Source organism: Oncorhynchus mykiss, chromosome 17 (genome assembly GCF_057628025.1).
Source record: "Oncorhynchus mykiss isolate SJ-2025 chromosome 17, ASM5762802v1, whole genome shotgun sequence".
NCBI lineage: Eukaryota > Metazoa > Chordata > Actinopteri > Salmoniformes > Salmonidae > Oncorhynchus > Oncorhynchus mykiss.
The window spans coordinates 35265001-35282500 of record NC_143038.1 but is presented as its reverse complement, the minus strand read 5'-3'; the positions used below and the strand labels follow the sequence as shown (position 1 = coordinate 35282500).

The 17500-nt window shown below is 46.7% G+C and overlaps 1 protein-coding gene across 15 annotated transcripts in view; it reads left to right on the top strand.

Annotated features, from left to right (window-relative positions):
* plekha6 (pleckstrin homology domain containing A6) overlaps positions 1–17500 on the top strand; it is a 172192-nt gene that overhangs the window by 49392 nt on the left and 105300 nt on the right. For 8 of the 15 annotated variants that reach the window (XM_090205352.1, XM_090205349.1, XM_090205343.1 and 5 more), the window contains exon 1: positions 10436–10782. The exons of the other annotated variants lie outside the window; for them this stretch is intronic. The gene's annotated coding sequence lies outside the window, so the exon portion shown is untranslated. Of the gene's footprint in view, positions 1–10435; positions 10783–17500 lie in introns of those variants that run through there. 15 annotated transcript variants of the gene reach the window in all.

Genomic DNA, 17500 nt, shown 5'->3' with positions numbered 1-17500 from the left:
ATGTTCATTTTTATTAGCGTCCGTGGCTAACCCACAGCCCACATGCTGTCCTCTTTCGTTTGGATGCTAGCGAGGCGGCTAATTGCACATCCAAATGCTATCCCCTCAAATTAGCATTTGGTTGCTAGTTTGTAATTACCACGTGCACCAATAAAGGCCCTCAGCCTCCCTGTCAGCAATCATCATTATATAGGGCAAACATGTGCTTGGCTGTTCTCAGAAAACGTTAATGTGTCGCTCTCTCTCTTTCTCTCTCCTCCTCCCTCCCTCAAGGACTTCCTCTGCCTATATCTTGGCGTTAGGTTTAGCATGCTAATTGCTCAGGTATATATAGGCTTAGAGGAAATGCCAAGGTGCTTATTAGGTTTGGGCAGCTAGCCATGAGCCACCATTATCCTTAGCAGTGTGTGAGAGAGAGAGAGAGAGAGAGAGAGAGAGAGAGAGAGAGAGAGAGAGAGAGAGAGAGAGAGAGAGAGAGAGAGAGAGAGAGAGAGAGAGAGAGAGAGAGAGAGAGAGAGAGAGAGAGAGAGAGAGAGAGAGAGAGAGAGAGAGAGAGAGAGAGAGAGAGAGAGAGAGAGAGAGAGAGAGAGAGAGAAAGAGAGGGGGGAGGTGGGGTGTCACTAATGACAAGCCTCAGATCAACCCTGGCAGTGCCACTGTCTAATTATACCTCATAGCCTTAACCACCACGCAGAGAACAGAGGACCACAAACTAACCACAGGCAGCAGATCACTGGTCTGGCACTGGCCTGTTGGGAGCGTTATCAGTGTCATAGCTAGAGTGTACTGTAATTGCAGTGGTTGTTCTACTGGTCCAAACTGATAATTTTTTTATGGCTACATTTAAACTTCTGAAAGTGGAAATGTTGTCTGAACTGTTACGCAATATCCAGAGATTTTTGTTTCCCTTTATGGTTGGGTTAGTGGCTGGTTTGTATGGACTGATGATGATGATTCAAATCCCATTTGTAGGTAGAAAGTGCCATACTGCCAAACGTTCTAACATGGTCATAGAGTGAGAAGTGATTTGGTGGACGTCTGGTGCAGGCCTGGCAGAGCTCCATGGTTAGGCTGCTGTCGGACTCGACCATGCCCACCAAGGTGATCTTAGCGCTGGGTAAAGATTGCCCAGGCATCAGCATAGCCTGGTGGTCTGAGTTTGCCACCACTGTCCAGGTTAGGACAGACAGACAAAGACCTAGGACCTGGTAGGTGATGGATGACAGAGAGGAGAAGAATACTGCTCTTGTACCCAATGAATAGAGGCCTTCTCTCTGTGTGTCTGTGTGTGTGTGTGTGTTTTTATGGGCATGTGTGCATTTCTGTGTGTGTGTGTGTGTGTGTGTGTGTGTGTGTGTGTGTGTGTGTGTGTGTGTGTGTGTGTGTGTGTGTGTGTGTGTGTGTGTGTGTGTGCGTGTGTGTGCGTGTGTGCGCGTGTGTGCGTGTGTGTGTGTGCGTGTGCGTGTGCGTGTGTGTGTGTGTGTGTGTGTGTGTGTGTGTGAGAGAGAATGCCCGCCATGAGGGCACCATTTCCTGTTCCACTGCCAGCTCCTGAAAGACCAATTTATACCGTGATTTTCGGGAAGAATCTTCTGCTGCTCAGGCAGATTTCCAGATTATTTGGAGAGGGGAACAGGCAACAACCCCCCACTGGGGACAGAACCTGTCTTTCTTTAGATAGAACCACTTTACTTATTGCTGTGTTTATCCAACCAGATCTCACAGTCTCACATCAGAATTAGACGTTCATCCATGTTTCTCAAAGTTGTTGCAAACGTCAAATTTAGAAGCATTTAAGGTTAAGTTTAGGCGTTAACTCCGAATTTGAAGGTTAGTCATTAACTCCAAATGGTTAAGGTGATGGGAAATGTTTACCATAACTGAACTAAAATAACTTTCTATCGCTGGGTTAGAATCTGCAACCTTTGGAATCAGAGGCAGATGCTGACTCCTGTCCAAAGTCCCCGTCCACAACGCCAAAAAGAAACCTACTTGAAGGTAACACTGTTGTCCCTAGTGGCCGGTTCCCACCTCATCTCCCAACGTCCTCAGACATGGATGGACGTCGAATTCTGACGTGTATCACTGGTGACCTGGCTGGTTTATCACCATAAAAAGAGCTCTTGGCATCATGTGCTGCCCGTGTTTTCATCCAAACCCTGGTGGTTCAGCCCATAGTGATTGAGTGGTCGAACCAAACAAAGAAAGCAGTGCGGTAGAGAGAATGGGCCCTGGTAAAAAGTAGCGAATAGGGTACGTTTTACATTTACATTTAGTCATTTAGCAGACGCTCTCATCCAGAATGACTTACATTCATCTTAAGATAGCGAGGTGGGACAAACACATATCACAGGCGTATAAAGTACATAGAAAGAAAGTAAAGTGTTTTGTATTTGAGATTCTTCAAAGTAGCCACCCTTTGACTTGATGACAGCTTTGCACACTCTTGGCATTCTCTCAACCAGCTTCATGAGGTAGTCCTCTGGAATGTACTTTAATTAACAGGTGTGCCTCGTTAAAAGTGAATTTGTGGAATTTCTTTCCTTCTTAATGCGTTGGAGCCAATCATTTGTGTTGTGACAAGTTAGAGGTGGTATACAGAAGATAGCCCTATTTGGTAAAATACCAAGTCCATCTTATGCCAATAACAGCTCAAATAAGCAAAGAGAAACAACAGTCCATCATTACTTTAAGACATGAAGGTCAGTCAATTTGTAAAATGTCACAAACTTTGAAGTGCAGTCGCAAAGACCCTCAAGCGTTATAATGAAACTGGCTCTCATAAGAACCATCACAGGAAAGGAAGACCCAGAGTTATCTCTGCTGCAGAGGATAAGTTCATTAGAGTTACCAGCCTCAGAAATTGCAGTCCAAATAAATGCTTCACAGAGTTCAAGTAACAGACACATCTCAGCATCAACTGTTCAGAGCAGACTGTGTGAATCAGGCCTTCATGGTCAAATTCCTGCAAAGAACCACTACTAAGAACATCAATAATAATAGGATACTTGCTTTAGGCAAGAAACATGAGCAATTGATATTAGACTGGTGGAAATCTGTCCTTTGGTCTGATGAGTCCAAATTTTAGATTTTTGGTTCCAACCGCCGTGTCTTTGTGAGATGCAGAGTAGGTGAACGGATGATCTCCGCATGTGTGGTTCCCCCCGTGAAGCATGGAGGAGGATGTATAATGGTGTGGGGGTGCTTTGCTGTTGACACTCTCAGTGATTTATTTAGAATTCAAGGCGCACTTAACCAGCATGGCTACCACAGCATTCGGCAGCGATATGCTACCCCATCTGGTTTGAGCTTAGTGGGACTATCATTTGTTTTTCAACAGTACAATGACCCAATACACCTCCCGGCTGTGTAAGGGCTATTTGACCAAGAAGGAGAGTGATGGGGTGCTGTATCAGATGTCCTGACCTCCACAATAACCCGACCTCAACCCAATTGAGATGGTTTGGGATGAGTTAGACCACAGAGTGAAAGAAAAGCAGCCAACAAGTGCTCAGCATACTGTATATGGGAACTCATTCAAGACTTTTTGAAAAGCATTCCAAGTGAAGCTGATTGAGATAATGCAAAGAGTGTTCAAAGCTGTCATCAAGACAAAGGGTGCCTACTTTGAAAAATCTCAAATATAAAATATTTTTTTGTTTTGTTTTTTTGTTTTTAACACTTTTTTGGTTACTACATGATTCCATATGTGTTTTTTCATAATTTTGGTGTCTTCACTATTATTATACAATGTAGAAAATAGTAAAAATAAAGGATAACCCTTGAATGAGTAGGTGTGTCCAAACATTTGACTGGTATTTTGGGGGGTGCGGGGTTCGATGTGAAGAGGAGTATTATTTAAGATACTGTTTGAAGAGGTAGGGTTTCAGATGCTTTCGGAATATGGGCAGGGACTCTGCTGTCCTAGCTTCAGGGGGAAGTTGTTTCCACTATTGGGTTGCCAGGAAAGAGAAGAACATGGACTTGGCTGAGCGTGAGCTGCCCTCCCGTAGTGGTGGGAGGGCTAAGACACCTGAGGTGGTAGAACAGAGTGTTCTTGCTGTTCCGTATGTAAGCACCATGGTCTTGTAGTGGATGTGCTCTTCAACTGGAAGCCAGTGGAGTGTGCGAAGGAGCGGGGTGACATGACAGAACTTGGGAAGATGAAAAACCAGGTGGGCTGCAGCGTTCTGGATACGTTGCAGGGGTTTGATGGTACATGCGAGGAGTCCTGCCAACAGCGAGTTGCAGTAGTCCAGACGGGAGAGGACAAGTGCCTGGAATAGGACCTCCACCACTTCCTGTGTGTGGTAGGGTCGTACTCTACGGATGTTGTAGAGCATCAAACTGCAAGAGAGAATGACAGGGTGTTGTCCAGGGTCATGCCAAGGTTCTTTGCACTCTGGGAGGATGACACTGTGGAGTTGTCAACCGTGATGGAGAGGTCTTTGAATTCCGTCTTGTCCAGGTTGAGCTTGAGGTGGTGGGCTGACAGCCACGTTGAGATATCTACCAGGCACACAGGGATGCATTTAGCCACCTGGGTGTCAGAAGGGGGGGAAGGAGAAAAGTAGTTGACTGTCATCTGCATAGCAATGATAGGAGAGACCATGGATATGATTGAGCCGAGTGACTTGGTGTATAGAGAGAAGAGGAGAGGGCCTAGAACCGAGCCCTGGGGGACACCAGCAGTCAGAGCATGTGGTGCAGACACAGATTCTCTCCACGTCACCTGGTAGGAGCGGCCTGCCAGGTAGGATGCAATCCAAGAGTGTTCAGAGCCTGAGATGCACAGCTCTGAGAAGGTGGAGAGCTGGATCTGATGGTTCACGGTGTCAAAGGCAGCGGATAGATCTAGGAGGATGAAAACAGAGGAGAGAGTCAGCTTTGGCAGTGCGGAGAGCCTCTGTGACACAGAGAAGTGCAGAGTCGGACGAGTGACCCGTCTTGAAGCCTGACTATTTCGGGTCAAGAAGATTGTTCCTAGAGGGATAACGAGAAAGTTGATCAGTGTTTTAGAAAGAAGAGAAAGAAGGGATACAGGTCTATAGTTTTTGCCATCAGTTGAGTCCAGGGTTAGTTTCTTGAGGAGGAGTGCAATTTGGGCCTTTTTGTAGTCAGAGGGTACGCAGCCATTTGTCAGGGATGAGTTGAGGGAAGTGAGGAATGGGAGAAGGTCTCCGGAGATGTTCTGGAGAAGGGAGGAGCGGATGGGGTCGAGCAGGCAGGTTGTCAGGCGGCCAGACCTCACTAGTCACAGGATGTCATCTGGAGAGAGAAGGGAGAAAGAGGTCAAGGTCGTATGGTAGTTCCATGTGAGTGAGACCAGTGGACTCAATACGCTGAGTGAATGAGTAGCGGATGTCGTCAACCTTTTTTTCCAAAATTGGTTGACAAAGTCGTCGGCAGAGAGGGAGGAGGGAGAGGGAGGTGGTGGAAGATTAAGGAGGGAGGAGAAGGTGGAAAATAGTTTCCTAGAGAAATTTAGAGTGGTAGAAAGGACGGAGTCTGTTGCCATTTGGGATGCATCCCAGGTCAGATCTAGCCTTCCCACACCTCCCCATATAACCTTTTAAAACAGGGCTTCCCAAACTGAATTCAGGACCCACTAGTGGTCCCTGCTGGCCACATGTGGGTTGTTACTAAAGACCTGTTTTGTTTATTTGTTGGGTCACATGAAAATGAAACAGGCTTTAGGAGGTTAAGAGTGGGTAGGCGGAAGTGGCTATGGTTAAGTGGTTATGGTGTGGGAAATAACTAAACCAAAGAGCTGCAGACTGTGGGAGGATTTCATTTCAATTACAGTACTAAAAATATCAGCTAGGCTATATAAGAGCACTGCTGGTTGTCTTCACTGCCCTCTGAGAACCACACACTAAGAACGTCCTCAGACCTAAACCGAGTTATGATTACCGATTACCACGCAGAACCCTGCCCCACCCTGCACTAATTAGAGCCTAGAGTACAGTGTGCTTGTGTGTGTGTGAGTTTGTGCATGTGTGTGTGTGTGTGTGTGTGTGTGTGTGTGTGTGTGTGTGTGTGTGTGTGTGTGTGTGTGTATGTGTGTGTGTGTGTGTGTGTGTGTGTGTGTGTGTGTGTGTGTGTGTGTGTGTGTGTGTCATCGGACCCCCCCTCTATCTCACACCTATTAGTGTAATTATGAGTCTAACGCTAAAGTGTCAACGCCTGCAGGTCCACAAAGAGAAGAAGAAAGAGAGGAAAAGAGGGATGATTGAATAGACAGACAGAGCTCACAGCTCATTGCTGTGTGGTGAGTCACACATTAGGCCAGCAGCAACCTGTTATGGCCAGTCCCAGTCTGTCTGTCTCTAGGGAGACAGGGATGGAGAGGAGGATGAGAGGGGGAGAAGAATAGAGGAAAGAGGAGGAGGATAAAGGGAAGGTGGAGTGAAGGATAATAGAGAGTTGAAACAGATAATAAGAGGGGAGGGGGAGAGGAGGAGTTTAGAGGAGAGGGGGTAGTTTGTGTGTGTGTGTGTGGTGTGTGTGTGTGTGTGTGTGTGTGTGTGTGTGTGTGTGTGTGTGTGTGTGTGTGTGTGTGTGTGTGTGTGTGTGTGTGTGTGTGTGTGTGTGTGTGTGTGTGTGTGTTTTAGATGTTGAACACCAGGAGGATGAGCCACAGGACTGGAGAGGACAGGTCTTTTGTTACAACATGATGGCCTGTGGCTGTGGAATAAGTGGTTGATGACAACCAAATCCAACGCCAGCTTCTGACTGGGTTACGATGTCTCAGCGACATGGTCAGTGTTGTGGCGACTGGGTGTACGTGTCGACCTCTCAGAGGAGAGATAATAACTCACACACACACGCAGGAGGAGTCACATGGTGTTACAGCATTATGCACACCTTACCCGAACTACTCTCTTACAGCAGTGATATGCATCTGTGTGCGTGTGTGTGTTTCCGTGTGTGTGTGTTTCCGTCTGTGTGTGTGTTCAGAGGGACCGCCGTCTCCAGCTGTATGTTGAGATGACCACACATTCCTGTAGTTCCAGAAACGTGTCTCTACCTGTTCCACACTCAGCAGGAGGGGATGACCCCTCCCTCCCTCCCTCCCTCCCTCCCTCCCTCCCTCCCTCCCTCCACCTCCACCCGTACTCCCTCTTCTTCCTTTAAACACAATATGGGCCTTCAGCATGTCCTGCAGTCAGGTAGTTATCACAAGCCAAGGTGAGATAGACCGTGCTTAATATATTACACATGTATCAGAACCTTCATTTTACACTGTAAAAAGCCTTGAGCCCCCCTCAAGGCTTAATGAGAGAACGCAGCGGGTGTATGTGTGTGTGCATTTGTGTGTGCGTAATTACGGACACCCCGTGACTGTCTGAAACCCACACAGTGAGGGGACACACGTTTGCCTTGCGGTTGTGTTGCTCTACAGATTAGCACTAAATTAACACCTAATGGTCGGCAGAGAAAACAAAGGATGGGGCCCTGGAATGTCATAATTGGCCAGGGAGAAGGGGGGGAGGGGAGAAGGGGGGATGGGGAGAAGGGGAGAAGGGGAGAGAGGACGGAAAAAGGAAAGAAAGAGAAAATTAGGAGATTTGTGGCTCTCTGGGTGCTGTTGGATCCCAAAGGAGAGGGAGGGAGAGAGGAAGGAAGAATAGAAAGAGAGAGAGACCTCAGGCTGTGGTGTGGTCAGACTGTCATAAATCAAGGTTTAGGTATGTGTGTTTGTGCATGTCTGTGTGCGTGGGTTTGTTTGTGTGTGTATGTGTGCGTGTTTTCGTGCGTGTATGTGTGCGTGTGTATCAAAACAGCTCGCGAAACATTCTTACTTAAGTTGATTTGAAGTCGGGTCACTGACCGGTGAAGGTTCACGAGGCCAAGCATCCGTATGGAGATTCGGTTCTTTTGTGGTAAAAGGCTGACAAATAAGGCCCGTTGTGTCATTGTGAATCCAAATAAAGTAATATGTTTAGAATGACAGTGAAGTGTTCCAAGTCTACAGTCTGGCTATTGATGGAGTCACTGTTGCAACATCGGTGTGTACGTGTGGGTGGGTGGGTGGGTGGGTGTGTGGGTGTGTGTGTCCTTACACGTGTGTGTGCATGCTGTACATACGTCTGTGGGGACAATGAACGGTAGGGTCATTTTTAATCAGGTCAGCGGAGACTGTCCATCTGCACTGTTGCATAGTTCACCCGGTTCAGATAGGCCTGATACTCCTTTTCAACGTTCCTACCGCTCCTCGTGGATCAAGTGTGTTTTAGCTCCTTGGTATTTGAGATGGATTCGCAGAAGTTGTGTTCCATTGTGATACACAGTCGCTTTTGGACCATTACTGTACAGTATAGTCGACCAAGCAAATGCCAGGAGGCCTGTCTAATAGTGAACGTTGAATAAAAGTGGCTTGCTTGACATAGTGTTTGCTAGCTCTGGCCCAGGGAATGTGCACTGGCGTCCTGGACCGGAGATAGACAACAGCTAACGCTCCCAGCAAGCAAGACAACAAATGGATTCGACAACTTGCAGCCCTGGTTGAGAAATTCATGTTGTGTTAATGATCTGCTGATGGACTGTTGATATGGATCTCACTGTTGAATATGATTTAAGAGTGTTTCTTAAGGGATGTTTTAAGAAGAGGGGGGGGGGGGTCTGCCAAAGATATGCGCAGTTATATTTGCAGCCAATAGGCAAAGATCCTGTACTACCAACGGAATGCGGTGCCTGCCATCGCTTTTGCTCACATATGGCAGAATTATAGACACTCACAGTAAACCTGGTGTTATTTTGGCTTTCTGCCACGCCTCACATAAACAAACCTTGTAAATCTCTCCTCCCCTACCTCGTGTTGAAGATAACATCGTAGCCTGCTCTCATTTGGCAGCATCCCTCCCTGGCTTATGAATGAAGCAGAACACAACAGAGGCTATACACTATACATTCTGCCGGAGAGATAGTGAAGGTTGGAAAATGGGCAGTATCAATGAGAAACCGTCTCCACTAGTACAGCTGAGTCTTTGTGTGTGAGGAGCTCTTAGAAAAAAACAGAAACATACCAAGCCAACTACAATCCTACTAGTGTGCCCTGGACTATCAGAGAGACCACCGTGAGTTATGTGGACAGGGCTGAGGAAGAGTTTGTATAGCGGGAATGACAAGCGGAGACCGTATCTCCAGGCTGTTGAGATAGAAGGTCATGCGCTAGACTGGAGCGCTACATTGTTGTGTGCTGCGAGTGACCACATTCATGTTTCTTTCCACAGCTTTGTATTACTGGGCCGGAACCAATCAGAACCAACTAAGGAATCAATGACTAAGCTGTGGCAAGAAACATTAAACTGGTCACTCACAGCGCAAAGCAATGTAGAGCTCCAGTCGAGTGCATTACCTTCCAACCAGTTATGTTGCACAAACCATTATAGTTTGAACGCCATGTAGCATCAGACTCAGAAGCCTTGCTGAGACAGGTGTGGTTAAGCTGTTGATTCTCCAAGGCCTCCCTAATGCAAAGACGAAGGGAAGGCGGGAAGGAGGGTTGAGACTGACATAGCACAGCTGGAAAGGAAGACAGAGCTGGAACAGAAGGAGTGGAACGATGTCTGTCTGTCTGTCGGTCTGTCTGTCTCCCTGTCTGGGACCTTCCAAGGACTTTTGGAATACACAAACCTCAATGTGATTTTATCACTTCTACTTTTAGCTTTTGACCAAGCATTTGAGATTCAACAAAGTCTTCAGAGTCCTTCAGAGTTGAGTATTTTCCCATTATGTAACATTCAGTAGCTCATCAGCATTCAGTAGCATCATCAGCGCAGTCCCACATGGATAATATGCATGTGTGTGTGTGTGTGTGTCTGTGTCTTTGTGTGTATACCTTGCCTTGGCTGTGAAGGTTACTTGATTAGGGGTGGCCTTGGGGTCGGGTTGAGTGTTTGGCGCAACAGATAGAGTGAGAGGGGGGTTGGGGGGGGTTAAGCTGGCCGCTGTCACTGCCTCTGACAAGAGTTAATGATTGGAAAGGAGAAGACAGGCAGAGGAGAGGCAGGGGAGTGAGGGAGCAGACAGGGCCGAACGGATGGAGGGAGCAGATGGAGAGAAAGATGGGAATGAGCGTTGTGCTTAAATACAGCTGTCTGCTCCTCTGGGAATGTAATCCATGTGTATGTGTGTGTTTCTGTGTCTGTGGGTGTGTGCACCTTGCCTTAGCTGTGTAGGGAATATAACCCATGTGTGTGCACGAGTTCAGCTCAGGGAGAAAGAAAAAAGATATTAGCCGCAAAGGAACGATTGTTTCTGCTCTCTGCCCTGTTTAAATTCCACTCATACCGGCCTCTGGACCCTGGCTCTGAGTCAACTGTCTGCAGAGAGGGAGAGAGTGAGAGAGAAAGAGAGCGAGAGAGAGGGGGAGAGGGAGAGGGAGGGAGGGAAGGGAGAGAGGGAGAGAGGGAGGGAGGGGAGAGGGAGAGAGAGGGAGGGAGGGAGGGAGTGGAGAGAGCGAGAGAGAGAGAGAGAGAGATGCGAAAAGAGAGGGAGAGAAAGTGGGAAGGTGGAGGACATTGAGAGTTAAATAGCGAGAGGGGAGTAAGCGAGTGATAGAGTGAGAGGGGAGGGTAGAGTAAGTGAGAGGGGAGGGTAGAGTAAGTGAGAGGGTAATAAGAGAAAGAGAGGAGAGAGGGAGAAGAGAAAATAGTGGAAAGAGAGAGGGCAGAGCAGACTGCATTTCCAGACTGCGAGATAGGGGCATTAGACGGAGAATCTACTAAGAGAGTTCAAGAGAGAAAGGAGGGGGATCATGGAGGAGTCAGCAGTGAGGTAGGTCAGTCTTCATTCTGCTCTTGCACTATATATACAAAAGCATGTGGACACCCCTTCAAATTGGTGGCTTTGGCTATTTCAGCCACACCAGTTGCTGACAGGTGTATTAAATCGAACACACGTCCATGCAATCTCCATAGACAAACGTGGCCAGTAGAATGGCCTTACTGAAGAGCTCAGTGACTTTCAACGGGGCACGCTGGAGAGCGTAGGTTTAGGAGGACAGGCTCATCGTAACGGTGGGACTGGAATGGATGGAAAGATACTCAAGACAATTATTACACCATTTAATTTATTCCATCCCAGTCATTACAATGAGCCTGTTCTCCTTTATCGCCGACCCGCCAGCCACCACTGACATAAACACATGTAAACCCCTAATCACCCGGCCATGTACAGTCGTAAAGATTCTTACATTGCACACCTGTGCACACTCACATGTCACGGATGCACACACAGACAAAACAAACTGTATCTGTTTGTGATGCAACCGTAGCCACGATAGAGGAGACCACGTGGACTCAGTGAGAGAGAGGTGTGTGGGTATGCATCTATGATAAACCAGGTAAGTGAGTGGTAGACCATGTTAATAGTTGACCAGGTGATTGTGAGCTTGCCTCCTATCTAGCTGTTCTGTTCAAGGTTTCCTTTGCTATACCCGCTCTGGCCTTCACATCAGCAGATATCATGGTAGAATCTGTGTCCCCAATGTAACGTGATATAGGGTACTACTTTTGATCCCCACCCATAGGGAATAGGGGGGTAAGTTTGAATGGCCGTTCAAAGGGCTGATCACGTTTTTTATTTTGTCGACACTTATCCAGAGCAACTTACAGTACAGTGCATACATTTTCATACCGGTCCCTTTCATACTGAACCCATAACCCAGGCATTGCAATTGCGATAAACTACCAACTGTTTTTGGTCGGGACGCGGTTCTGGTTCTGGATCCAGACCGCCAGTCTGCCTGTTGAGTACGGCTGGACTAAGTCATCTGTATGGAGATCTTACAGTAATAAAGTGACCAATCAATGGCGAGTGGCCAGTCAATGGCATTTATTGAGTTCCATTTATTGAGTCTTCAGTACCAAGAATCATTGATCCATTGGTCTTTACTGGAGATCCATTGTGACCACCCCCTGTGAGACTGACTAGTGATGTTACTGAGGGTGATAAGAGAGTTATTCTCCCTGACCTCTTGTTTTTGTGGCTGGGTTCAAAGGTCAAGGGAAGGACTGCTGCCTGACTGAACCTGCTGTGAACCTATGCACAACACGGAGGCACAGACGTGCACAGACAGACTCACACCAGTCACGGTCTGTGCCGTTTAAGATGAGGGAGGATGATTATTTTTGTTTCTATTACAGCGTGTTGAATGACTGCCATTCATATTCCATTCACCCAGTTCAATGTAACATTGATAGGTTTAGGCTACTACATGATACTAGAATTTTCCCTGTACCCATCATGAAGTTGTTGCAACCTAGCCAATGAATGAAGTTTTACACAGTAGGTGCACAGGTCGAGAACATGTTGAGTAATCAAGGTGACAGTCTGTGACACGTTCAAAACCACCTTGCACACTCTTCTTGCCTGCATATAGCTGATCTAGGGTGTAATCATTAGTCCAACAGTTGTAAACAAGCATTTCAATTGGACAAATTCAGGTATGTTTATTCCATTTAAGAAATGTTTTCAACAGAATCGGCGCAATGAATACGCCCCTGATCACATGCAAACACAGTTCACTTTCATAGCAGCCACATGTAAACAGCTCATTGCATATAATTCCTTCTTGCATCTATTTACGCGCTCTCCTCCTCTCACCCTTTCCTTTCGCTCGTAGACTTCAGTGCACAACACATCAGTTGTCTGTGACCAGGATTTTTTTTTTTCAAGCCAAACCTTCATATCATGAACGCTAACCACTACACACAGCCTACATTGTTGGCACGTCATCGTCAACATAGCTACTAGAACTAACACATTAGTAAACCCACTACATTCATATAGTAGTATAGTATGCTTACTTTATTGTGTACTTCATATTTCCTATTCTATTTCTTGTGTTTCTTTTCCTAGTAATACATTGTTATTGTTATTGATTGCATTGTTGGGTTTTGAGTTTGCAAGAAAGGCATTTCACTGTACTTGTGCATGTGACTAAAACTTAAATCATGCAGTACAGTGTATAGTCAGCAGCAAGCAGTTTAGCAGGTACACTAAATTACTAAAACCAAAAGCTTACCTTGACATGGAGGAGTTACAGTGTTGGATAGCCATAGCCAGCTAGATAACAGATCTCTTTTTGAGCCAGGTATTTGAGTAGGCTATTAAGTGAAGAAATATATACTACGAAATATAGCTTGCTCTCTTTCTCTCTCTCTCTCTCTCTCTCTCTCTCTCTCTCTTTCATTTTGGAAGAAATTAATTTGTTCAAAACTGTTCACCTATTTTCTAAGTACTAGATTAATTCTCTGATCCTTTGATTGGGTGGACAACATGTCAGTTCATGCTGCAAGAGCTCAGATAGGTTGTTGGACGTCCTTCGGAAGTTGTCATAATTACTGTGTAAGTCTATGGATTGGGGTGAGAACCATGAGCCTTCTAGGTTTGTATTGAAGTCAATGTACCCAGAGGAGGACAGAAGCTAGCTGTCCTCCGGCTACACCATGGTGCTAACCCACAGAGTGCTCCCGAGGCTACTGTACATTGCAAAACAGTGAATATGCACTATGTAGGGTGAGAGTATTGTAGAGGAGTGGGTGAGAGGAGAGGATGAGGGCTCTAGGGAAGGGTTGATGATGGGAAGCTGAGTTGTCAGAGATGAGAGAGGGAGTCTCTCTTCCACCAGGACGTTTTCTTGGCAAACAGAGAGAGGAGACTGGCCTGTTTTTCCTGGAGGAATTCCTCTAGTTCAAACTGAGAGAGAGATAAAGAGCAGGAGAGAGGGAGGGAGAGTGAGGGGGAGAGGGAGAGAGAGAGAAGTAAGGGAAGTGTGTGATAAAGATAAAGCTTAGAGGAAAGGGTGACAGACTTTTCACTTCCCCAAGTGAAACCAGGAATTAATTTGAATTCAGCTCTATTTGCACTGTGCCTCAAGTTATGTATCACTCTATGACTAACAAAGGGCCCATGCCTGTTTCCTTCAAAGTGAGGCCAAACACAACAATGGTATAGTACAAAACATATAGGCTGAGAACTGTGAGAAACATAGAAAAGGACCAGATTCTATAGGTGGGACCCATCCTTCTCTCAACCAGTTCAGGGCAAGTATGGCGTTTGATTCTCTGAGCCAAATACAACATACAGTGGAGGGGAACAGGAGCAGATAGTAGCACATCTGGTGCTACTGAAAGTCAGACAACTACCTTCCTTCTCCTCTATGGGTCAGTGCTCTGCCTGGGACTGTCTGAAGGATTTGTTGACAGGTGAACAGGTGAGCAGGAAGCTGTCACATGATCAGGTGTCACTTCCTGTTCAAATCTCACCTGAGGGTTCAGAGAGGACATTCACCTGAGCAAGTGGAAGAACGCAAGCACACACACACACACACACACACACACACACACACACACACACACACACACACACACACACACACACACACACACACACACACACACCTTTGTCACTCTCTAGTATGTAGTCTGTGTATGTGCCGTGTGGGGCTTTCTCTCTGGCGTTGTGCCTCAGTATTCTCGTCTGTGGAGTTAACGAGAGTCTGAGTGTGCCGGTGGAGAGAGAGAGTGAAGACAGAGTCAGGGATAGAGAGACGGATGGGGGATTTTATGGCCTGGAATGTTCCGGCATGGTCCCTCTGCAGCTGGAATGTACCGGCAACGCCCCTTTGTAGCTGGAATGTGTGCTTAACGGGAATCTTCCCTCTGTAAAACCGGGAATGGGATGAAAATAATCCAGCTCTTTGAGAGTTTTGGGACTATAGGGTTCTATCTGCAAAATGAGGATTCTGAAATAATTGGTTTTAAAGTACCAAACCCTCATCGGTTTGAATGGTGCCAGCAATTGTTAAATTCTATTCTTTTGAACTTAACAACATGAATCGGGGTATCTAGAGTACTATGTCAATAACGCAATCATTTTGATAAAAATGCAGCATAACCTTATGGTGCTAGGCCCTCTCGACTTCTGGCAGGATTTATTTGCTTCCGAGAGTGCATTCTAGAAACTTGATTTTGATCGTAGTAAGAACTTCAGTGAGACTGTATGTTGTTCTGATGTCGTAGATGGCCTCAGTCAATGCTGGTATGCTGTTGTGAAACGGTATGCTGTTGAATCCCTCCTGGAGACCTGGGACTGGGGTTGGGAGAGGACGTGTTATGCACTGAGCTCACTGTGGGACTGGGGTTGGGAGAGGACGTGTTATGCACTGAGCTCACTGTGAGACTGGAGTTGGGAGAGGACGAGTTATGCACTGAGCTCACTGTGGGACTGGAGTTGGGAGAGGACGTGTTATGCACTGAGCTCACTGTGGGACTGGGGTTGGGAGAGGACGTGTTATGCACTGAGCTCACTGTGAGACTGGAGTTGGGAGAGGACGTGTTATGCACTGAGCTCACTGTGGGACTGGGGTTGGGAGAGGACGTGTTATGCACTGAGCTCACTGTGGGACTGGGGTTGGGAGAGGACGTGTTATGCACTGAGCTCACTGTGAGACTGGGGTTGGGAGAGGACGTGTTATGCACTGAGCTCACTGTGAGACTGGGGTTGGGAGAGGACGTGTTATGCACTGAGCTCACTGTGAGACTGGGGTTGGGAGAGGACGTGTTATGCACTGAGCTCACTGTGAGACTGGGGTTGGGAGAGGACGTGTTATGCACTGAGCTCACTGTGAGACTGGGGTTGGGAGAGGACGTGTTATGCACTGAGCTCACTGTGGTGGTCAAACAAGGAGCCAGAAAACTTGACGGCTGAAGAGTAGGCTTTCGCTTTGAGTGTATTGCTGATATGCCAATATGTACATTACTATATGATTAGAAAGGTCATCTCTCCATGTACATTATCTATGTCATAAATACATAGATTTGTGAAGTCAGTGTGTAGCATTAGAAGCTTGCTATGAGCATTAATTTACTTAAGCCACTGGGGTTCCCCTTGAATGAGGTTTCCACTGTGAGTTGCCACTCATTCAGACTCCAGTGCCAGATAAAAGTCGCAAATGCTAACACGCACGTACGCACGAGCGCACACACCATAACGCACCCACACACAATCTTTCATGCATGTACACACACACACACACAAGTGGGTCACGTTTGTTTAAGAGCCTCACCACTGTGACCAAGCTGATTAGCTAGTGTGGTTGTGTCGGCACTAGTAGCTAAGCTGTGCTGGATAAGCTTCTAATTGTAAAATTAACAGCAGGGGAATTCCTAAGAGACCCGCAAAATCAGTTCTTTGTTTTAGCGCTCACTGAAACGCATTGGGTCAGGAGGTTTACAAATTTAGATGATGGAGGGGCCAATTTCCTCCAGTTCTATGTGAATGTAATCAGGGAAAGATGCTTCACGCTAGTTAGCCAGGCATTCAGCTCTGGAACATTGGCCAAAAAAAGGAACCTCTCTGACTGAGGTTATTCACCACAACCTGAGTTCAACTCTGACTCAAAGCAGCTCTATTATAGACTCCCATGCAACATCTAAATATCAAAGCCATTAATGTCTCCGGGAATAGTCTTTGTACCAGAGTAGTTTGTGTAATGAGCACAATGAGCACAGTTCTCATTCCTGGGTTGTTAGCAATGAGTTGAGTGTTCCACATGTTATCAGTGTGTTTGTTCTCTGTGTATCAGTGGCAGTGCAGCAGGCGTATGGTTTATGTTAGTGGTTAGCTTCTATTGCTAACAGGGACGTTATACACTAATTAGCCTGACTGAATGAATATCTGCCTGTCCATAACTAAAGGCCAGGGCCAGGCGCCAGCCTCTCCTCCGGGTCCCCCTTTCCTCTCCTCCGCTTCTTCTCCGCTTCCCCCTAGCTTCTCCTCCGCTTCCCCCTAGCTTCTCCACCGTTTCCCCCTCTTTTATCTGAGATGGAAGATGCCTACCTCCTCACTCTAGCTGCTGTTTAACCAGATCTGTTTCTTTCTCTCTTTCTCGCTCTCATCTCCATGTTGACACAGGGCTATAATTGGAAATGGGAGAGATTGAAGGGAGTCGGATATCCTCGTCACCGAGAGGAAGAGGGCGGGGAGCTAAAGAGGAGGCAGATGATATGCAATGTTCCTTTGCAGCCTTCTGATTTAATGTCATGTGGTGTTTAGAGGATGGAGGGATCATATGGTTTAGGTTTGACAGACAACCAACAGAACAGATGACTTGTTGTTGTACGTTCTATTCAGATACAGTATCACAGAGCCAGATACATTTTACAGATTAAAAGCATGTTTAAAACCTCTTAAACATTAAGTCCCTTATTTTGGGGGCTTTGAGTGGTTCTGGACCAATTCCGACCGACATTTTTGTGTACGGAGCGCTCCGTTAATGGTGCGACATCAATTGCTGTGCACTCCGTGAACGCGCTGGTTGTCCCGCTTCGCTCGTCGTTCTCTGCTCTTATCTGAGATGCAGAACGTGAAACCTGACACCTCATTTGCATAGGGACTACCACATCACATTTTCTGGCCTATCCAGACAAAGGATCGATTTCCACTGCCTGTGAACCTCGCTGCTCCCCTTACAATACGGCATATGAAA